Source organism: Canis lupus, chromosome 6, assembly GCF_048164855.1.
Source record: "Canis lupus baileyi chromosome 6, mCanLup2.hap1, whole genome shotgun sequence".
Taxonomy (NCBI): domain Eukaryota; kingdom Metazoa; phylum Chordata; class Mammalia; order Carnivora; family Canidae; genus Canis; species Canis lupus.
The window spans coordinates 57,897,829-57,922,210 of NC_132843.1; the positions used below are offsets into that span (position 1 = coordinate 57,897,829).

Below are 24,382 nucleotides of genomic sequence, written 5' to 3' on the forward strand. Positions count from 1 at the left end.
GCTCTTGTTAAGTGATGGTGTTCAGTTATCCAGTTTCTTCAATCCTTTTTATTTTCTTCAAATCATCCCAAAACCTTCATAAACTTTCCCATGGTACCCTCTAACTTAAATACAAAAAAGACAAAATACACAAAGTGCTAGCATTTGTGCTAGCACAAATGCTTCATTTTCTTGCGCTAGAGTGGCTTTCCTGACATACAGAATCATTATTTTATTAAAACCACTCTTTAATAAAACCACCTTCTCTTTTATCAAGTTCATAATTGTTTTTGCATCTCAGAGTTACATGCATTTCACTTTTATCTGAATATGAGTAATCAGGAGAATCCTCCACTAGTGTGTGTTCATTTACACACACATTTATACAGCCATAAATCTATGCTGTACATGGACAGCATGTGAGACCCAAAGATAATCAAATCAAAGATAATCAAACATTACAAAAGGATCTTCAAAGATTTTTAAATAAATGCCATTTGTAAGCCTGACAGTTTCTTTTTTGTTTCTGACCTTCCTTTTAGCATGTGGTTTTTCTGAACTGACTTCATAAATATATATGTAAATAAGTCTAGGAAAAAAAATGAGCACAAACCTATAATCTATTAATCTATCAATAAGAGGTCCTGCTCTTTAAACTGAAATGTTACAGTTACCCCTCCCTGCCTTCTATTATAGAGGATCTAAGGCTGAATTACTTGTTTCAATTGAGTTTGTAAGACAGACAATAAATGAATTCTGTGATCTTACAAACTAAGATTCTCTTTTTATTGTCTCATTTTACTACCTTAAAAAACCAACCTTTTATCATTATTACATAACCAATTGTTAAACACTACAGGCCACTTACTGTGCTAAGTTTATATGAATTATTTCACTTAGTCTCCACATAGCAGTCTTATTGAGGAAAATATTATTTTCATCCTCAATTTACAAAGAAGAAACATATACATATACACAGTTATAGAATAGCAAAGCTGTGAATCAATGTATGAAGACTGATACGATACACCAATTGCTGGTTTGTAGCATACTGATTTAATAAGCTTATCACACGCATGGCCTCAACCCAAATTTATACAATCAGTATGAAAGGAGAAAGGGGTCTTAGGTGAACATTCGGTATCTAAGGGAAAGCCTCAGCTGTTATATATTATAATGGATGTTACATTTCAAACTTCATATACGCAGAGTTCTTTCTCTTCATGGAATTTGGTCTTTTATGGATCTCCCTAGAAGTATGATTTCAAGTAATATCACTGGAGAAAAGGGCTTGCCCCAGAACTAAAGTGGAAGCGAGTGTTCTATAATCAGTATATAAGGCCGTGCCAGTACTATACTCTTCCATGCCAATCCCAATTCAAGATCTGGGAGATTCTGGAGTTTCCTTATCACAAGGAAATCCTCTCAAGATCATTCAGTTAAATCCAAATCCTCTCTTTCCTCTGCACTGTTGTCCTTGCTGAAGATGGTACTGGGCTCCTATCTAAGCCTAAAGTATAAAGATTATTAAGAACAGAATGATATAATCCACGATTAATAAAATAGGTAATTATTTTAATAAAGTATATTATCTTTATCACATCATACTGCATTTTTTTTCATTCAAATACATGTTCTTATAACTAACTTATCTAATAAGAGGAAAATATTACTCTGCCAATTAAAAGGACTTCTAGATTTGGTGGCTTATATTTTCATATTCAAAATTTTTAAGCTTTTTAAAATAAAATTTTTCTGAATGAACTATGGAAACATCCTATAATGAAGATATTTCTATAATCAATCTAAGACAAAGTGGACCAGATTTTTTTTTAATGGTAAACTTATGATGCTCTCAGTGCTGGATATTTCCTGTATCTATAACTAGATTTAAGAAAAAACAGTACTAATCAGATAGAAGACATAAATGCATATAAAATTCAAATTTTATCTAAAGGTAAAAGCACTTAATGTGATCATGACTATAAACATCAAATATTAGGGACGCCTGGGTGGCTTGGCGGTTAAATGTTTGCCTTCAGTTCAGGGCATGATCCTCAGGGTACTGGGATTGAGTCCACTATTGGGCTCCCTGCATGGAGCCTGCTTCTCCCTCTGCTTATGTCACTGCCTCTCTGTGTGTCTCTAATGAATAAATAAAATCTTTAAAGACAAAAAAATAAACACCAAATACCAGCCCACTAAATTTTACTACTGGATCAGTCTCTACATGAAAAAAAATTTTTTTCCTACATGAAAATTTACATTGATTAAAAATGATACGGTTATAAACTGCTCCTCTCTTTGGGAAAATGACCCTATACATGTATACAGATTGATCTACGATTTCTTTGTAGGAGTTCTTCTAAGATGTTTTACCATTTTGAAAGGCTAACAATACAGCAACAACTTAAGACTTCAAAGTAGTCAAAAATCATGTGTAAGTGTCAATTTAGAAATGTATGTGTGTAGACAGAAACACATACACATATACATACCCAGGAAGACACTGGAGACTCACCTCCACCAGAATCACCAGACTGTCATCCCTCCTCCCTGTCTCAAACTTATTTTTTTCCTGTTAAGACCTTCTTATATTTGGTATCCAAAGGAAGTTGTGTTTACATTTAGAGTAAACATAACAGAAACTGTTCTCAGGGGTGGATATTAAAACTATTTAATGACACTGACCTATCAGAAAAAAACTAATATAGCTATACCATTACTTACCTGATTGTCCCTGATTTTAGCACATCCCTGGCTATAAATGTAGGTTATAATTCTATTTAATCTTTAAGTATAAAGTAAAGACACAAATATTACATCTTACAATAGGATTTAAAATTCATATTGTGAGGATCAAATTCTGAGCTTCCTCAAGACCTCAAATAGCAAAGAAGACGTATAATTGATGGTGCGGAGTGCAATGTACAAAATACTTGTCTTCACATTCAACTAAAACCATCTCTAATTACTATGTCAGCTTTGATTTGTTATATATATATATGAGGATCACTCAATTCCTCTATCATATATCTGATTTGAGTAGAAGCCAGCTGTCACCTACAGATTTACTGGAGTCGGTAGAAGGAGATAGTTTAAGGGGCATATATGATCTGGCAGCAAAAGGGTGAGGGCACATACGTAACAACATAACATAACATCTTCATGGAAGATGAAATGGAAGAACACGGTAGTAAGCAGATTAAAAACAATGGACACATTGCAAAGGATTTAAGAACACAAGGTTAAGTACTCCAATTCTTGGCCTTGGTTAAAACATCGTAAGAATGATAGAGTTGGTGGGGACACCTCTCAAATATATTTGTAAACATATCTTGAGATAGATTCAGTCATAAGACATTCTCTTCCCTTTTGAATTAGACCTCACTAATATTTATGTTCATGATTTTTAGTCAGAGGTCATTTTATTTATTTATTTTTAAAGATTTTATTTATTTATTCATAAGACAGAGAGAGAGAGAGAGGCAGAGACCGAGGCAGAGGGAGAAGCAGGCTCCATGCAGGGAGCCAATGTGGGACTCGATGCCAGGATCATGCCTTGGGCCAAAGTTAGGCGCCAAACCACTGAGCCACCCAGGGGATCCCGTCAGAGGTCATTTTAGTGAAGGGTCTTGAATCTAGATTTGGATTTCTTAAAAATATTTTATTTATTTATTTATTTATTTATTTATTTATTTATTTATTTATTTATGAGAGAGCGAGCACAGGCTAGGGGAGGGGCAGAAAAGCAGACTCCCCACTGAGCAAGGGAGCCTGACACAGGACTAGATCCAAGCATTCCAGGATCACAACCCAAGTCAAAGGCAGACAGATGCCTGACTGAAGCCACCCAGATGCCCAAGATTTTAATTTCTTGTGTAAAGAAGTAGAGCACAAATAATATAAGTGAGAGGCACCTGGGTGGCCTTTGGCTCAGGTCATGACCTCAGGGTCCTGGGATGGAACCCTACATCAGGCTCCCCACTCAGGAAGTCTGTTTGTCCTTCTCTCTGCCCCTCTCCCTACTTGTACACACACACTCATTCTCTCAATAAAATCTTTTTTAAAAAATAATACGAGTACAAACTCTTAAAATGATTCATCAAAACGAAGATAAGAGTAGACTAATGACTTCTAAACAGTTTAGAAAAATAAGGCTACTTATTCAATATCTGTCTGATCCAGTAACTGCCCAGAGTAAGAAGTATATGGGGATTTGAGAATCACAAACAAGGATAGATCCCCACCCAATGAGTTATAAATAAACCCCTTGTGGTTTGCTTACAAGCACCCTGGTGCTATGCATTAGCAAATGCTACTACAGCTCCTTCCCCTGCTGACAGCTCCCCCCCCTCACCTGGACCCTCAGCCCCCTCTCCCCTGCTCACAGAACACACACACTAAGAAAACCTAAGATTGCAAGTTTAGTACTAATAAGTTAATACTTAGTAGCTAGCTTTGCCCTGGTAATAAGCATTCCTAAAATTTGTTACAGACTTAAAAGTTTACATAAACTGTGTTTGGAAAAATTGCTTTCTTAATGACAAATCAATTCCTAATGAGAAAAACTTCATGGAAGCTACCTCTGATTAGCTTCCTCATATCTACAGACCTCTACTGATAGCCCTGATGAGTTAGTCAATGTGATCTCTCAGGAAAAATAGTATTTCTAAATTCATTCCACTTCCTGGCTGTAGGTTCCTGAATTCAACAAACAATATCTAATCTTAAAACCATAAAATATTTAAAAACCAGTTAAGATGGATGCAGAAGTAACCTTACTTGGTTGTCTATTAAAAACCCAGTACACTTAATTGGCTGAAAGAGTAAACAAAACAGCACAGAAAGCTGCACTTGGAATGTTGGTTTTAAGGTTGTATGGAGGGGAACGATCAGACTTAGCCAGCTGTCCTAAGCCAGACAGAGACCTCCAGTTTATGTAGGATCACTGCAATTTGTAGACAAAAGGCAGTTTTTCCATTTGTCCACATGGTTGGTTACAGGTTCCATTATTTGTGTGTTTCATTATTACGAAACCTTTAGTTATCCAGTCTTTTCTATACCAACGTCCCACCTGTAAGAGGTTCTCATTTAAATACATATTAATGCATTCAAATAAACTATAAGGGAAAAAAAACAGGATTCAGAGAGATATTATAAAACAAACCATTAAAAAAACAAACAGCATATAAAATCAAAGTGAGGGATCCCTGGGTGGCGCAGCGGTTTGGCGCCTGCCTTTGGCCCAGGGCGCGATCCTGGAGACCCGGGATCGAATCCCACATCGGGCTCCCGGTGCATGGAGCCTGCTTCTCCCTCTGCCTGTGTCTCTGCCTCTCTCTCTGTGTGTGTGTGACTATCATAAATAAATAAATATTAAAAAAAAAATAAAATAAAATAAAATCAAAGTGATCTTTAGGAATAAAGGTTGTCAAGAACATATACAAGAGAAGGAAGACTGAGATACATATACAAAAAAATCACATACATCCACCACCTTTCCTTCATTTTCAGTGCTTTCCAAACTCTTCTCCTTACCCAGCCCTAATCAACTTAATTTTCCTTGCCACATAACAACTCAAATATTATCTTTCAACAGCCACAACTTCCCTCACATACCAATACCTATGAACTCTGGATGCTCTCCTGAATAAAGTGTGAAAACAATGTGCTTGCAATCATGTATATCTGACAGAAAACAATTACTCCATACTGCTGATCAATACTGTGGAGGGCCTCTGACCACAGAACTGTGCATTTCTAAGGGTTCTATTTGCACAATTCCTCCAGAAAACTCTGGCAAAAACTGTTTCAAAAGATTTGTACTACTTAAGGATACCATCTAACACAGGAGAAAGAGCAATGCATTTAAGACATGGGGACCTGGACTGCATTTTGGTTTTGTCATAGTATTGGCTTCATCTTCTTGGAGACTCAATTTTTTCAACTATAAGGCCAGTAATTTTAGGTACTTCACAGAATTTTTATGAAGACTCAAAGAAAACATAGTAAAGTATTTAACCAAAAAGGAACTGGCATATAATAAGCACCAAATAAGTGGCAATTCTTTCTTTAAAAAAAGGATTTCATTTATTTATTCATAAGAGACGCAGAGAAAGTGGCAGAGCCATAGACAGAGGGAGAAGCAGGCTCCTTGCAAGGAGCCTGATGCAAGACTGGACACCCCAGGACCACGCCCTGAGCTGAAGGCAGATGTTCAACCACTGAGTCACCCAGGTGTCCCAGTGGCAATTATTCTTAATAAAATACTATAACCTAAATTAAAAAAAAATAAGATTTATTAATTTGAGAGAGAGAGTGAGAGAGCAGGGAGGAGGGGCAGAGGGAAAGGGAGAGAAAAACATACATAGACGCCATGCAGGCCTTGGAGCTTGATGTAGGGCTCAACCTCATGACCTGAAATCAGGACCTGAACCAAAACCAAGAGTCAGACACTTAACCAAATGTGCCACTCAGGTGCTCCAACCTAAATTTCTTTACAGGGCAGCTGGGGGCACCAGGATGGGACAGTTGGTTAAGCATCTGCCTTTGGTTCAGGTCATGATCTCAGGGTTCTGGGGTTGAGTCCCACCTTGGGCTCCTTGCTCAGTGGGGAGTCTGCTTCTACCTCTCACTCGGCTCCTCCCCCCAACTGGTGTGCTTGCTCACACTCTCCCAAATAAACAAATAAATAAAATATTAAAAAAATAAAAAGGCAGTTGTCTGAAGTATGACTATCCTAGTATATCAGAGTCACCATATTCATGATCTTATAAAATTGATTAAAAACATAAAGTAGAGGGTGCCTGACTGGCTCAGGTCATGATCCCAGGGTCCTGGAATTGAGTCCTGCATCAGGCTCCCTGCAGAGCCTGCTTCTCCCTCTTCCTCAGCCTGCCATACCTCCCTGCTTGTGCATTTTCTCTCTCGCTGTCAAATAAATAAAAATCTTTAAAAATAAATAAAATAAACAACAAAATAACATAAAGTAGGCTACCTAGAGGTTAAGTATTTTTAAATTTTATCTTAACTCTTTCCTAGAAAACTAAGATCTTATTATGACAGCTACTGGTTTTTTTTTTTTTTTTTTTTAGTTTTTTTTAGTTTTTGTTTTTTTTTTTTTTTGCTTTCAAAGTAGAAACAAGGAATAACACAGGGCCAACACTAAATGAAGTACAAAAATTAGAGAAGAATATACTTGAATGGCAGCTCGTAAAGTACATTCTATAGGTGCATCAGTAGCTGTTAAACACCAGAAAACAAGGAGAGGAAGGAGATGGTTAACAGAGCAACAAAAAAGTAGAGATTGAGCTGGGCAAGGATGAGAGGATAATTTATATAAGTGGGAAAGGAAGAACAAGGCAATACAGAAATTTTTAGAATAAAATGACTTGGGAGAAGATATAGCCAGGAGGAAATAAGGATGTTAATAGGTCAAAGTTGGAAGGAAAAATCAAAGGAATAGCATTTCATAATAAATTTCTTTTGGTTTTATAGAATAAATTCCTGAGCTCAATGAGTGATTTAAAATGACCTCATAGCAGGGCGTCTGGGTGGCTCAGTCAGTTAAGCATCAGATTCTTGATTTAGGCTCAGGTCATGATCTCAGGGTCTTGAGATTGAAACCAGTGTCTGGCTCTGCACTAGTCACAGAGTCTGCTGGAGATTCTTTCTCTCTCTCTACGCCCCTCCCCCACAACTCACTCTTTCCCTCTGAAATAGATAGATAGATATCTTTAAGTTGACCTCACTTATTTTTGTGGCCATTTAGAGTTTCTGAAAATTTAAATGAAATTTGTTAATTCAGTAAATACTTTTAAAGCAAATATATAAAGAGAAAAAAGCTCAACAATTGATACTTTATAGTATTTTGTCACTTATGAATCCATGAGCAGTGTGTTAAAAATAAAGATTCTGAAGCTTCCAAGTTGGTGAACACATCCAAGTGATAGGAAGATAGCTTGTCCAGAATAGGCATGAAAGTTCTATTCTCCGCTGCTGCCACCACGACCACCGCCAGTAGCTTTTCCTATGCATCTTTTCCATTTGGCATTCCCTGAGTTGTATCTTTTATAGTAAATTGGAAAATGTTTAGTCAAATTTGGCTGATTAAAAACCAGGACATGCTACTCTTTGGGAGACAGATCTTTGACTCCAGGTTTAAGACCCTGACTTACTACAAGCACTACAAGAATGCTCTACCTCTTATTTGTGCTACTGAGGAGATCAGAAAAAATCCCAGGCTATTATTCAACGTTCCCCCTGGAGTTGGGTCTTTCCAACATCTTCTAAAGTGACCAACTTCCTAATGTGGCTCTTGGAAGGGGTTTGAGATGATAATATCTAATTACTCCTGTGAAACAGATCTGTGTGGACACTGCTAGAAACACTGGTTTTCCCCCTTAGCAGATGGATACATTATTGGATCTCTACAGATTTCCACGGTGGGATCAACACTGGATGTGTTGGGAATGGAATCTTTGTTTTCCCATGTAATTTTAGGATATTTAATAAAAAGAAAGAGAATTATGCATTCCATAAAGAAACAACAACAACAACATGGAAGTTCCTGGGTCTCACACTCTTTGAAACTTTAACTTAATAAGTCTGAGGTTTAGAAACTTGCATTTTTAATACAAAACCCAGGAAATCAATCATTCTGAAGTAGATAATCAGTAAGACCATACTTTGAAAAAAGACCAGTACAGATACTGGAGACTATCTATAAATGTTGAGTTCAAAGAAAGGAGAAGTCTGCATTTTTCTGCTATTGGTCAAGGGGTAGGTGAGAGTAAAGTGGAAAGATTTCCTTGTTAATTAAAAAAAAATATATTACTGGATGCCTATTTACCTGATCCAATGCAAGGCCAAGATCAAGATGAACAGGATAAGAGTGTTTAACCTAATGGGGCTTTTAAATTAAATGAAAATGATTATATATGTAAAGCTAATTTTAATACTTTTACATAGTCTATATAAGTTTATTTACTTAAAAAAGCTATTACATTCTGTACTGGAATTTGAAATACAGAAGTGGTTCACAAAAATTTAGTAGAAAATTTAACCTCACAAATGGAAATATATGAGAATTTAAAATAATTAAAATAAAATGGGAAATTGAGAAGTAGGCTGTTACCTATGCTAGTGTGGTTTTACATGTACTAGCAAGTAAATGTCCTATTCTCTTTTCTTTCACTCTATTTCCGTATTTTAAATTAGTCCATAACAAAGGAAAATACATGATATTAGCACAACTTCACAGAATGAAGTTCTGACCTCTTCACCTCTATTTTCAAGTGGTATTATAGTTGCAAAGGATTCGAGTAAGACTGAGGTAAAGAGTGGGATAACACAATGAAAAATCAGATGTTGACTTTTACTGCATGCAGAGTTACAAGTTCTTAAACGTTACACATTTTTCAGTATTTATTGTTTATGAAGTAATGGGAATAACTAAGAGCTATTCTGATAGAACAATTTCTAAGACTTAGAGTTACAGAAAAATATAGTGGACTTCCTTGTGAAGCAGGAGCTCCTTGTCACCAGAAGTATTCAAAAAATTTGAAGGATATCCTATTAGAAATGTGATAGAATTCATTTCTACATTGGGCAAAAGATAAGGATCTAATGGTAGTAGTCATCTATCCAATGAAGACTCTGCTTCTTCTGTGGCTGCAAAACTCAGCAATGAACTTCCTGTCTAATGATATAATACGTAACAAACAGAAGAACAGAAAAGAGCATCTGGGCACAGTGAGCAGCAAGAAAAAATACACAGGGTAAACAAATTATTAATAAGGTATCTGAGGGTATTTGATCAGTTCAGTGTTGCTGGAGAGAAAAATGTGCCTATGCAAGTGGCAGGTGATTGTGCTGAAGAAGTAAGTGTTAAATGTCATGTAAAAAGCCTAGATTTTATTCTGTAACCACCAGGCATTTTAAACAGCACAGGTAAATTAGCCTGAGACTACTAGGTGATGGCAGGGGATGATGAAAGCCTGAATTAGTAGGGGTAAGTGGCAGAGTGAAAGGGGACAAAATAGAGGATGGATTCAAGATTTTTTTTTTTAAAGATTTTATTTATTTATTCATAGAGACACAGAGAGAGAGAGGCAGAGACACAGGCAGAGGGAGAAGCAGGCTCCATGCAGAGAGCCCGATGCGGGACTTGATCCAGGGTCTCCAGGATCACGCCCTAGGCTGCAGGCGGCGCCAAACCACTGCGCCACCGGGGCGGCACTGGATTCAAGATTAATAGGATAATGAGATCATATCTGTGCTTAGACACACACCAAACTTGTTTTTACATTTCTAAGATTTTCCATAATGGTCAAAACTTTGCATTTGTATAGATTTGATTTTAAATTTATAGAATGACAAAGAATAGGGGTGCCTGGGTAGCTCAGTTGGTTAAGCATCTGCCTTTGGCTCAGGTCATGATCCTGGAGTCCCAGATTAAGCCCCACATCAGGCTCCCTGCTCAGCAGGGAGTCTGCTTCTCCTTCTGCCTCTCCCCTCTCTTGTGCACGTGTGCACACACGTTCCTTCTTTCTTTCTCTCAAATAAATAAAATCTTAAAAAAAAAAAACAAAAACAAAGATGGGGGCACCTGGGTGGCTCAATGGTTGAGCATCTGCCTCCAGCTCAGGTAGTGATCCCAGGGTCCTGGGATTAAGTCCCGCATCAGGTTCCCTTTAGGGAGCCTGCTTCTCCCTCTGCCTATGTCTCTGCCTTTCTCTACGTCACTAATGAATAATAATAAAAAAAAATACTGAAGGATTGTATTTAATAAAATTTTAAAAATTAATCCAGTATTTTCCATGTTGTAGTAAATTGTAGCAATAGTCTACATTGTCTGAATTTCTATAGAAATCTCCTTGGTTCATAATAGAATACCAAATTGGCATAAATACATCTTCACACCTATCATTTACATACAAAAATTCTGGCAAACTTTATAGACTTTCCTTATTTGAGACTAAATAATTAAAAATCCTAATGGGTTAAGATGTTATATCTATTTTCCTCACACTTCAAAAATTCTTGTCACTGGCTAAACAGGTCTTGAGACTTATTAGCAAACATATTTAAAATAGAGAATTTAATTGCTACTACCAATTCAATACCAAATTGCCTTTTGTAATTGAGATTGCTTTTGTCACTAAACTAAATGATTACATGTCATACAGCAGGGGAGGGTTAGGTTACAAATGAACATATGTTATAAACCATATTTCACAAAAGGTAATTATCTCTAAAATGTTTTAAGAAGGGCAGCCCTGGTGGCTCAGCAGTTTAGCGCCGCCTTCAGCCCAGGGCCTGATCCTGGAGACCCGGGATTGAGTCCCACATCAGGCTCACTGCATGGAGCCTGCTTCTCTCTCTACCTGTGTCTCTGCCTCTCTCTCTCAGTAATGAATAAAAATATATTAAAAAAAAATGTTTTAAGAAATAAAAACTCTATTACTATTAATACAGTTATGAAATATGCTGACAATACACAAATTTAAATAGCAGGAAGTGAGTCTAAGATAATTAAAAGTGACTGTTTAAAAATCTCTGATATCAGGCAGCCTGGGTGGCTCTGTGGTTTAGTGCCGCCTTTGGCCCAGGGCATGATCCTGGAGACCTAGGATAGAGTCCCACGTAGGGCTCCCTGTGTGGAACCTGCTTCTCCCTCTCTGCCTGTGTCTCTGCCTCTCTCTCTCTCTCTCTCTCTCTCTCTGTGTCTCTCATGAATAAATAAGCAAAATCTTAAAAAAAAAAAAAAGTTCTGAAATTAAAAAAAAAATCTCTGATATCTGTAAAAGTAATACAAGTACTAAAAACTAGAGAGCTCAGCTTAGAGATGGAGAAAGCTGGAAAGAGCAATACCCCTCTGATTACAAGACAAAAAGCTGAACTGTTAATTAATGACATTTCTTGAACCTGTTAAACAACTGAGTCCACAGGCCAAAACAATCTAAAACCAGAAAAAACTGGTATGTGCAGGAGAGAGAATGCCAGAGTATTTGCTTACCTGAAATGGAAATAGCTGGGTAAATCAGTAGGAATTTTAAGTTAATGTTTAATGAAATGATACAAGGTAGACAGCATGGAATGAATGTGAGGCTCCCACAACTATAAACACTAGGGATGGAGGAGAAGCATAGTCTTTCAAACTTTTCTTCCATGATCCCCACCAGGGAAGACTGAAGAGAATCTTCATAAAACTTCTCATATGGTATCAGCTGGAGAAGAGAACAGCAACCATTTTCTAAAACCATGTAGATGCACACCTACTCCATCCTCTAAAGAACAAAAGGATTAGTCTGTAGAGAAAAGGGCTGGGGGTGGGAGGTGGAGGAGGTTATAGTCTGAGAGCAGTGGCAGAACTGACTGTAGTTGAGGGAAAGGAACAGGAAACAAAATGTTTACTCTGCGGTTGGGGCCAGAACATATGCTAGGCCCAGCATTTCATTTGGAAGATGGGCAGAAATAACTGAAGTTCACATCCCCAGGACCTAGGTTCACAGGACCAGACTTGGGCAGACAATTAATCAAAACTCTCTTCTCATAACCACCCCTACACATAAACAAGCACTAAGGAAAAATAATATATAAAGGAATATAGCAAGGATTGCTACAAGAGACAGATTTGCTCTAAGAAAGAAACAGTGTAAAGGGCAGACCAAAAACCCAGCAGAAAACACATTTAGAAAAATCCTCTGGCAAAGTAGCCAAGACTCTAAACACAAAGTATTACTAGAATATGGTGCAATGAGGTTACGTAATCATAGCAAGAACAAGGTGTTTTTAAACACCTTAAATCATGACTACATTATTAACACAACCCCCACAATGAAAGTTGGCAGAATCAAAACATGCTCATCCACAGAAAAACAAAAACAAAAACAAAAAATACCCTCAGTATCTATTGTCCCATACAATACACATGGCTTTTTACCAAAAATTATAAGGCATTCAGGGAAAAAAAAAATCTGAGGAAATATTAATCATTGAACTAGATTCAGGTATGACACAGATGTTGTAACTATCTGAAATGAAATAACCATGATCAATATATTAAAGAGCCTGATAAAAAAGGTAGAGAATGCATAAACTCAGATACTTAATTTCAGCAAAGAAATTTAAACTATGCGAAGGAATAAAAAAGAAATGATAGAAACCAAAAATACAGTACAGAATGAACATTGCCTTTAATGGCATGATCACTAGACTTGACAACTTTGAAGGAAAGATAAGTGAACCTGAAGATAGGACAACAGAAATTACCCAAACTAAAACACAAGGGACAATGAAAGTGGGAAGAAAAAAAAAAAAAGTAAATAAAACAGGATAAAATAGATAGTCCAAGGGCTGTGGGACAGTATCAAATGCACGAACATATATACATAATAAGCAGAATATCAGAGGTGAGAGAGAATGGGGCAGAAAAAAACATTGAAAAAATAATGACCTAAAACTTTCTAAAGTTAATGACAGAAACCAAGCCTAGATACAAAAAGTCCAGAGAACACCAAGCAAGACAAGTACCTTAAAACCCATATTTCAGCATATCATTAAGAAATTGCTGAAAATCACAGACAAAGAGTAAATCTGGAAAGGAATCAGAGGAAAAACCAGGACACATTATCTACAAAGGAGCAAAGATAGGGATTACAGCAGACTTATTATGAGAAACCATGGAAGCAGGAAGAAAATGGAGCAAACATCTTTAAAGAGCTTAAAGGGGGGGGGGGGGGGGCTCAAAGGGAGAAAAAAAAACCAAACCCTGTCAATGCAGAGTTCAATATTTAACAAAAACAGCTTTCAAAACTAAAGGATAGGTAAAGATTCTCTTAGACAAAAACAGGGCAATTCACTATCAGAAGACTTCGTCAACAACAAATATTAAAGGAACTTCTTTATACGGAAGGAACAGGACGCAGGTAAGAAACTTGTATTTATACAAATAAATTATGAGCATTGCAAATAGAATAAATGAAGGTAAAATGACTTTTCTTATTTTTAATTGCTCTAAAAGATAACTACCTAAAAAAAAGTAGTCACATTAAAAAAAGTAGTAACACTGTATTGTGTTGATAGCATATATGAAAGTAAAATACATGACAAAAGTAGTACAAATGATAATATAAAGGAATTGGAAATACAGTGGAAAAGGTTCTTACTCTACCTTTGAAGTAATATTAATACTATTTGAAAACACAGATTACTTTTAAAGATATTATAAACTTCATGACACTCACTAAAACAAATTTTTAAGTATCAACAGAGGTGATAAAAAGGAGTCATTAGGAGGTAGGAAAATGGTAGATTTTAATCCAAACATTATCAATAATCATACACCAGTTAAAAGGCAGAGACTGAATAAGTAAAAAAAGAGCAAGACCCAACTATATGTCAACTGAATCAAATCCACTTTAAAGATAAATACATAAGTAGATTCAAAGTAAAAGGAAAGAGAAAGACATATCATGCAAATACTAATGAAAAGAAAGTTGATAGCTACATTAATTTCACAGAAAGCAAACTTCAAGAAAAGGAATATTTTCAAGGATAAAGAGAGACATTACCTTATGGGTTATTTCCCCAGAAAGACATAACAATCCTAAATGTATGCACCTAACAATGCTACATTGACATACTTTTGCAGCACTGATAGATCTAAAAGGAGAAAACAAAATTCACAATCACATTTAAGACCTCAATACTCCTCTCTCAATAAGTGATTGAGGAAGGGAGAAAATCAATAATGGTTTTCAATAGATGTCATATATAGGACACTCAGCACAAAAGCAGAAGGGAAGGTATCTTTATTGGATGAGAGTTTTTATATTTTATTGGGATTATATTAATTATCATTAATCTATGATAAACTGAGATGCATACTGTAATTCCTAGAGCAACTAAGGAAAGAAAATAAAAAATAGTAAAAATTACAACTTCAACACTGAAATGAAAAAGGCACATTGAAAAGCATACCACATAGCACTAAAATATGAACAGAGAAAAAAAAGCACAGATAGAAAGCAAATAGCAAAATGGCATATATAAGCCAAGCCAGTTTAATATTTGCTTTAAAAATAATTTAAACAATCAAAAGGCAGAGGTTGTAAGACTGAATAACAAAAGGACATTCAACTATATGCCACCTATGAAATACACCTTACATTCAAAGATACAAATACATTGAAATTGAAAAGACTAAGATAATACACCAAAAAAGCTGTTAACCAATAGAAAGCTAGAATGGCTATATTAATATCAGACAAAATATATCTCATGACCAAAAATATGACAACAGGCAAAAAGGAACATTTCATAATGACAAAAGAGCCAATACACATCAGGGAACTATAATAATTATATATGAAACATCACACAAAATTACATAAATCAAAATCTGACAGAATTGAAAAGAGAAATGGAAAACTGAACAACTTATACCTGGAGATTTCAAAAATCCCCACTCTGTATAACTGACAGAACAACTAGACAGGAAATTAGTAAGATTATACAAAAACTGCAAAACACCATCAACTAAGTTGACCTAATTAACATTTATAGAAGAGTCTACCTAACAAAACAGAATACAGATTCTTGTCAAATGCACATGGAACATATTTGAAACCAAGAAACTAATTTTAATCCTCCCCCCCCCAAAGTATAAGTCAGGCATTCTTCAGACCACAACAAAATTAAACTAGAAACCAGTAAGAGGGACACCTGGGTGGCTCAGTGATTGAGCATCTGCCTTACACCCAAGGTGTGATCCCAAGTTCATGGGATTAAGTCTCACATAGGGTTCCCTGTCGAGAGCCTGATTTTCCCTGTGTCTCTCATAAAATCTTAAAAAAAAAAAAAAAAAAAGAAACCAATAAAGGTAACCGAAAAATCCTCAAATTTGGATATTAAACAATACATTCCACATAACTTGAGGCCAAATAGAAAATATCAAGGGAAATTTTAAAATATTGTGACCTGAATAAAAATTAAAGGAATTTAAGTATTAAGTACAGGTTCCTTTTGGATGTACTTTTTCAGAAATAGTGGAAATAGGTGGCAAAGTGCTAAGAAAGGTTTGTTATATACCCTTTGTTCATTAACATTTTATTTCAAATGCTAGGCTAATGACCATTAAAACTTCCTTCTGTACTGCTGCTGACCATTGATTTTTCTCTGGAAGTCACAATAAAGCTAGAGTGTATAGCAATTACCTGTTACTCTTTTAACCGACATGCTGATGCTCCAGAATATTTCAAAATACTTTCAAAGAGAGAATGAAAGAGGAAATAAAGTTAGGTGATAAGATATTATGTGCTTTGGCATTGGTGAATACTACTCCTTTCAACAAATGGATATGTTTTTTGAAAAAATTATGAATATGTACCTATATGTATATATAAATACATGCATGTTTAGAGGGGAAAAAACAAAACAGTTCTACTTCCCTAAAAATACGAGTTTAAATTTATACTGGTGAGTCATTTATTTTACAAAGTAGATTGTTGTTTGAGATAAAACTTCAACCAAAATATCACATATATTTTGAACAGTGATAAAGTGGGGAAAAAGAACTAGTAGGCAAATTAATATAATAACCACTTACTTCCAGGACCTCAAATTCAAATTATAATCAATTCACTCAATTAAATTTGCCACCCACAATACTTAAAAAGAATACAAACACAAAACTTAATGCCTTGAATTCCCCATCAGGTGGAATAATCTTTTCAAGACATACCTCTTTGATGGGAAAAATCTATAGGTCTCAGTTCAGAACTGAAGTAAACTTACACAAATGAGAAAAAAAATCATGTTCTTATTATCTGAGATACTACACTTGAATCACTTTACAATAAATGAGGAAGAAATACTAGATCTAAGAGAATATACTGGTCATTAACTTACAGTGTACATAATAAACATGTCTTCCAAATTTTAAAAGGGTAATTTTTTATACATAGGCTTTCACTAGGAGGTAAAAACACCCAATTAACAAACAGTAAAATGAAATTATATTTTCCTACTGTTTGGAGAGGAATGGAAACTGAATCTTGCACACTGAAACAAAAAACAACTGAACTGAAATTAACATGTAACTGCTCATGCAAAATGTAGAGTTAGTGTATTTTGTTAACAACTGACTTTTACTAAGTTCCCCAATTAAAATCTTCTGTTTAAACACCTAGGTGATAATGCAGAAAAGACAATTGTTTACACTATAATAAAATTTTCATTTATAAAAACAGAAATATAGAAAATTATAATTAAATTTATAAGAAAATTTACAACTAAATAATTCAACAACCTTTTTTGTTATTTTCAACCTACATATAACATGAAAATTCTATTTCTCATTCTTCTTTGATATTCCCTATAAATACTTTCAGGACCGACCACCAGGCATACTAATTATCAACAAACTATGAGAAAGAATACACAAATTATGGATGCAGTCCTTTTATTTCAAAGTAGGAATATTTTACTCTAAACAATTCTTCCTATAAAGCTTATATTAAAACATGTTTTATATTTATTCAAAGTTATATTAATAACTTTTGGCATACCCCATAAAATAATAAGCTGGCTGAGATACAGAAGCCCAATTGAAACTTCTTTTCATAAACAGATTTAATATTCTTGATGGCGAAAAGGTGCTTTTTTAATCTTATTGACCTGTCCTTGATCTTTACATGTGAGATTATGTGCAGATTATTTTTTATGGAATTATTTCTATATGTATTTTGTTAAAATAGAAAATCATGAGATTTTTAAATTTTTTTAATGTTTAAACTGAAGTATAGTTAATATACTGTGCTATATTAGTTTCAGATGTATGATACAATGATTCAACAATTCTATACATTACTTAGTACTTATTACAGTATGTGTACTCTTTAATCCCTTTATTAATTTCACCTACCTGCCCACCCACTTCACCTCTAGTAATTACCAGGCTGTTCTCTGTATTTAAGAGTCTGTTTGTTTCTTTTGTTCTTTGCTTGTTTTATATTTCTTAAATTCCACAAGTAGAGTCATAGTATTTGTCTCTCTGACTTATTCTACTTACCCTCTAGGTCCATCCATGTTGCTGCAAATGGCAAGATCTCATTCTTTCTTATGGCTGAATAATATTTCATTGTGTATAAATACTACATTTTCTTTACCCATTCATCTATTGATGGATACTTGCGTTGTTTCCATATCTTGCCTATTATAAATAATGCTGCAGTAGAAACATGAGTGCATGAATCTTTCTGAATTAATGTTGTTTTCTTTGGGTAAATACTCTAGTATTTACTGGAATTGTATGGTAATTCTATTTTCAATTTTTTGAGAAACCTCCATACTCTTTTGCACAGTGGCTGCACCAATTTGCAATCCTACCAACAGTGTACAAAGGTTCCTTTTTCTCCACATCCTCACCAACACTTATTATTTCTTGTCTTTGATTCTAGCTATTCTTTCTGACAGGTGTTAAGGTGATAATTCATTGTAGTTTTGTTTTGGAATTCCGTGATGAGTGATGTTGAGCATCTCTTCATGTGTCTATTGACTATTTGTATCTCTTCTTTGTAAAAATGTCTATTAAGGTCCGTTGTCCATTTTAAAATCAGATTATTTTATTTTTGGGGTGTTGAGTTGTAGAAGTTCTTTACATATTTTGGCTATTAACCCCTTATCAGATATATCATTTGCAAAAGCCTTCCCCCATTCAGTAGGTTGCGCTGCCGCTTTGTTGATGGTTTCCTTTGCTGTACAAAAGCTTTTTAGTCCTGATAGTTGTTTTCTTTTTTTTCTTTTATAAGATTTATTTATTTACTCATGAGAGACAGAGAAAGGCAGAGACATAACCAGAGGGAGAAGCAGGCTCCCTGCAGGAAACTTGATGCAGGACTCAATCCCGGACTTCGGGATCACACTGAGTGAAAGGCAGACACTCAAATGCTGAGCTACCCAGGCATCCCTTATTTTGGCTTCTGTTTCCCTTGCCATAGAGAAATGTTTCTGTGGCTGATGTCAAAGAAATTATTCCTTGTGTTTTCTTCTAGCAGTTTTATGGTTTCAGGTCTCACATTTAGGTCTTTAATCCATTTACATTTTATATGGTGTCAGAAAGTGGTCCGGTTTCATTCTTTTGCATGCAGCTGTCCAGTTTTCCCAATACCATTTGTCGAAGAAACCTACTGTATATTTTTTTCCTCCTTTGTCATAGATTATATTGGCCATACAATTGTGGGTTTATTTCTTGGCCTTCTATTCTGTTTCACTGATCCATGTGTCTATTTTTGTGCTAGTACCACACTGTTTTGATTACTATTTTATATATTTTACATTGAAATGTGGGATGGTGATACCTCCAGGTTCATTCTTCCTTCTCAAGATTGCTTTGGCTATTTGGGGTCTTTTGTGGCTTTATACAAATTTTAACATTATTTGTTCTAGTTCTGTGAAGCTTTTTTTTTTTCTTAACTATATATTAATAAATCAATGTAGAATTCTTCATACAATTGGTCTATTCTTTTTTTTTTTTTAAGATTTTATTTATTTATTAGAAACAGAAAGAGAGAGGCAGAGACACAGGCAGAGGGAGAAGTAGGCCCCATGCAGGGAGCCTGACACGGGACTCGATCCCGGGCCTCCAGGATCAGGATCACACCCTGGGCTGAAGGCAGCACTAAACCACTAAGCCATTAGGCTGCCCCTGGTCTGTTCTTTGTATGACAGATGTACTTTATATGAATGTCCTATGATGTGGGTTAAAATTCTTATGCACAGACAAAAAATCTCATTTGAATTTTACAACAGCCCTCTGAGGCAGTAAATCTGCTGTTGCTTCCTTTCTTAAAAGACGAGAAAGCAAAGAGGTTTGTTCCAGGTTTCTCATTCTTAAAATAATAGAGAACATGAATCTAGACTGGAAGAAGTAGAGGAAAAAAATGAAGGGATTAAAATAAAGAACTTCTATATTCTATAGGACCACAGTCATATTCTATGACCTTTTCTTTTAAATCTGCCAAGCTTATAAAAATTAACATAAAATTCAAAGTGAGAGCAGAAAATTAACATTTATAATTTTTAGTAACTGATATTGCTAGTACAATTTAATTCATAATTCTATTAAGTCAACTTGCCAGACTATATTTTGTAGCACCAATTTTTCATGAATATTTTGATACCCTTTAGGAATCTAATAAAAGCAATAAACTCTTTAGTAAAATAATCACATGTACATGACAAACTTTTTCATATGCTTTTAGTGTGTCAAAGAATGTCCTAAAAGACCTTGTGGGATAGGTTCCATAAATTCCAAGTTAAGAATTTTGTAGTACACAAAGAGCTCCAAAGGACCCTTAAGAGTAAGCAACTTATAGTAATTGCTAATCTAACTAATACACATATTTGATTTTTTTTTTTTAATTTTTATTTATATATGATAGTCACACACACACAGAGAGAGAGAGAGAGAGGCAGAGACACAGGCAGAAGGAGAAGCAGGCTCCATGCACCGGGAGCCTGATGTGGGATTTGATCCCGGGTCTCCAGGATCGCGCCCTGGGCCAAAGACAGGCGCTAAACCGCTGCGCCACCCAGGGATCCCCACATATTTGATTTAACAAGAAGGTTTTAAAAAAAGGATTCAGTCCTGGAAAACTAGTTAATCACATCAACTAAGTACTAGTCTGAAATGTTAGAATTACTATCCATTCTATTTTGGTTAGAATTTTAATGTTAATAGAGCTAACTCATGCAAATTTACAAGACTACAGTGGGATCCTGCAAATTTAACTTCAAATGTATCTCCCAAATTCTTGGACCAAAGTAAAATCCTACCCCTACTGCTTTTGTTTTCTTTCCTACCACATCTTTTGTTGTTAATTAAACCAAAACCACAAATCAAAAGTTGAAGTCAATCACTCTTCTTAAAGCCCTTTATATAGTTGCACTGATAAGGTTCAAGGTTCTTAACATAGTCTAGAATGATCCTTAAAAAATATATCACTCTTCTTAATCTACCATTTCCCATTTCATCTCACACTAGTCCTGTTACATTCTAGCATGCTCCAAATATACAGGGTTCTTTCATATTCTTAAGCTTTTTTTATACATGCTGTTCCTTCTACCTAGAAAAATATCTGGAATAGATTTGCAGAACTTACATAAAATACTGAGCAAGACAGAAGGACAGGATAGATGCGGACATGTTCATTTTACAACTTTTACACATAAATTTATTACTAGTAGCAGTTACCATTTCTTGAAAACTTAGCATGCATAAGTGTTTCCCATGCATAATGTCATTTGCTTCCTAACAACATTTTGAGGTATTATTCATATTAACTCACTTCAAAAATGAGGAAGTAGACTCAAAAAGGATAAGCCATTTTCCAAAGTTTGTCATAGCTAGCAAAAGAACCAAGGTTTATACCTAAAAATCAGATTTCAAAGAATGTGCTACATGAAAATATAACTCATCTATTTCCCTCTTCTCACCTCATGGCCTCTTACCTTCACCTTCCCATCCCATCCCTGACAATCAGTGCTGGTATGCTTAAGAGAAATCATAGTGTAAAAACTGGTCTGTCTTTGGAAATCAAAATAATAACAGATATCCAAGCTAAAAAATAATCTGAACTTTCTGATCCAGTTTCTCCATTTACAGAATTTTGTATTACAAGTATAATATTGCAAGACAAAAGGAGAAAAACAGTAGGCCCCAAAACATTATTACTTAGGACTATGAAAAACTTAGAGGCAGCCTAAATGTTTAATAATAACAAACGGTAATTCATAATAAATATAAATGACTTTCACTAGCACTATGATATAAGGAGAGGAAATGCTTGGATGTAGTTAGTGAAAAAGCTAAATACAAAATGTACCTATAACATACAACTATTTAAGAAATGCAGGCTGAAGACTGGAAGGACATCCAAACATTAACTGCGGTTCTGTTTGGGTGCTACACTTACAGGGCAATTTTTCCTATTAACTGTTTTCTAAAAGTTCTTTTATTAATGGAGAAAAAGAGAACACATGAAAACAGAGATGAAGAAGGGATAAAAATAAGTCACTGGTCTGAATAAAATAAAACTGGATTTAGAGGGTCCAAATGCTGAAGTTAAGTTTCGGATCAGTCAGGTATTACTTTATGTATTACAACAGACTAAGAAGGAAGCTTGAGGTTACTTTGATTTGTTTCAAATCTTTTGATATACAACTTGTACATTATAGCAAGCACAAGAGAAAATTGCATAATAATTCAAATGCAAATGTTCTGCAAAGAACCAAAACCTCATGTTTACTTTAAAAAGTAATTGCCACTTATCACAAAATAAGAAACAGCACCTAAACTGGCCAGGAAATCTCCTCCTAAGGGTTTATTCACTTCTATTGAGAGCCAAGAGTTTCACTCTTAATAACACAGGTTAATGCAAGTCCTTATACCTAAAAGACATATACAAGCTTAAAAGTAATTTATGTTTTTGATTAATCTCAGTCAACAGAAAAACTACACCTTTAAACAAAATTACCAAAAACCAAAACCCTTTCACTCCATTAGTTATATCAAATGGAGGAGTTTAAAGTTAATATGAGATTTAAACAAATACCAACAAAAAATCAAAAGCCCAAAACCAAAGAAATCCTGTTATTATCCTTGAGAAGTGATTTCCCCCCGCCGCTTCATATCCCCAAAATGATAATTTGGAATGCAGAGAATAAAAAGGAAAAGGAAAAGGAAAAGGAAAAGGAAAAATAAGTAAAAGATGCCCCTAATGTATAAAACACAACTTCAACTCTGGTCAAAATTAGGTGGCTTTCTTCATTTCTACCTCTTCAATATAGAAAGACTGAAGCCTATTCTTAAAGATGGCAAGGACTCTGATGGAGTGTGTAAAATCTACAGGGTTATCAGGCTTTCCCTTATCAATAAAGACCCTTATAGGGATCCTACATTTATTTTGCTATCAATAATTCATGCTTTCCATTAATTTAAAAAAAAGGCTATTGTCAGATCTTAAAAATCCAGAGAAATGTAAAAAGTTAAGTCTTAAACCTTTACAAAATAGAAAACGGAGGAAATGTAAATATCCCTCATAAACAGAGTCCTAATTGAATTTTGAAGCTGCAAGGCTAACTTATTCATCGGGAGAGGCATAAACCCTCCTTTTAAATATAAATACACAGGGGCGCTTGGGTTAGCTCAGTGGTTGAGTGTCTGCCTTTGGCTCAGGTTGTGATCCTAGGGTCCTGGGATGAGTCCAGCATCAGGCTCTCCACAGAGAGCCTGCTTCTCCCTCTGCCTATGTCTTTGCCTCTCTCTCTGTGTATCTCATGAATAAATAAAATCTTAAAAAAAAGAGAGAGATAAATATAAATACCCATAGTAAGCCTCTACAACAATTATCCACTCTTATTAGTTGACTTTTGGATTTTGGAATCACTAGAAGGAAGCCTGGGTGGCTCAATTAAGTACCCAACTCTTGGTTTCAGCTCAGGTCTTGATCTCATGGGTCATGGTATCTAAGTCCTGCGTGGGGCTCTGTGCTCAGCAGGGAGTTTGATTCCCCCTACCCCCCTCTGCCTCTACCCCTCTCCCCACTTGTGCTGTTTCTCTAAAATAAATAAATAAATCTTTAAAAAAAGAACCATTATAGTCTACCATTAGTACAAACATCAAGGATTATCATGTGAATCAGAGATCTGACTGGTTAGTGAAAAACAATAAGAAAGGGCATAGGACTATGACTTGTGAAACTTAATTATTCTTGGCTACTAAAAATAAGAATTATATATATTAAGCCATATATTTCAAAAGTATTTAGTCTGGCATGAAATAAAATGCTTCACTTCATATTTATCAGGTGATAATACTACAGGAGGATCCATAAGGAATATAATAAATCTTAGCAATTTTTTTTTAAATAAAAAGCTAAACTCTTGGGTCTCCTAAAATTAACCCTTGTGAGAAATAAAAAAAAATTAAAATTACAATTAAAAAATAAAACCACTAAAAGTAAAGGCAACTATTACTGTTTTGCTCTCCTAACTTCTAGAAAGCAACTGACAAAGATATATTTGGTGTGTCACAAAGCCACAGCTCTGGATACTTAGGATTTAAAACAGAAAATTAAAAAAAAAAAAAGAACTGATCTTGAAGCCAGATTTACTTTCTATATAATCTATCCCTAAACTTACTTCCATCAGATTCGAAGACCCTGAAGACAAACATAAGCAATATCAATTGTCTATTTAATTCTCAATTACACATAAACACTTTGGTCATTTAAACCAAATGATTCAGATTTATTTTCTGCCTTTCTCTTTACCTTTCAGTTGGCTATCACAGTTCAAATAAAGAATCTATATTTTCATCCAAGTTAGTCTGCTT

The 24,382-nt window shown here is 35.0% G+C and overlaps 1 protein-coding gene and 1 non-coding gene across 10 annotated transcripts in view; both read right to left on the bottom strand.

Annotated features, from left to right (window-relative positions):
• Positions 1 to 24,382, bottom strand: part of COP1 (COP1 E3 ubiquitin ligase) — a 242,753-nt gene that overhangs the window by 19,156 nt on the left and 199,215 nt on the right. The window lies entirely within an intron of this gene.
• LOC140636129 (small Cajal body-specific RNA 3) lies at positions 4,856 to 4,993 on the bottom strand. The gene has a single exon (XR_012033449.1).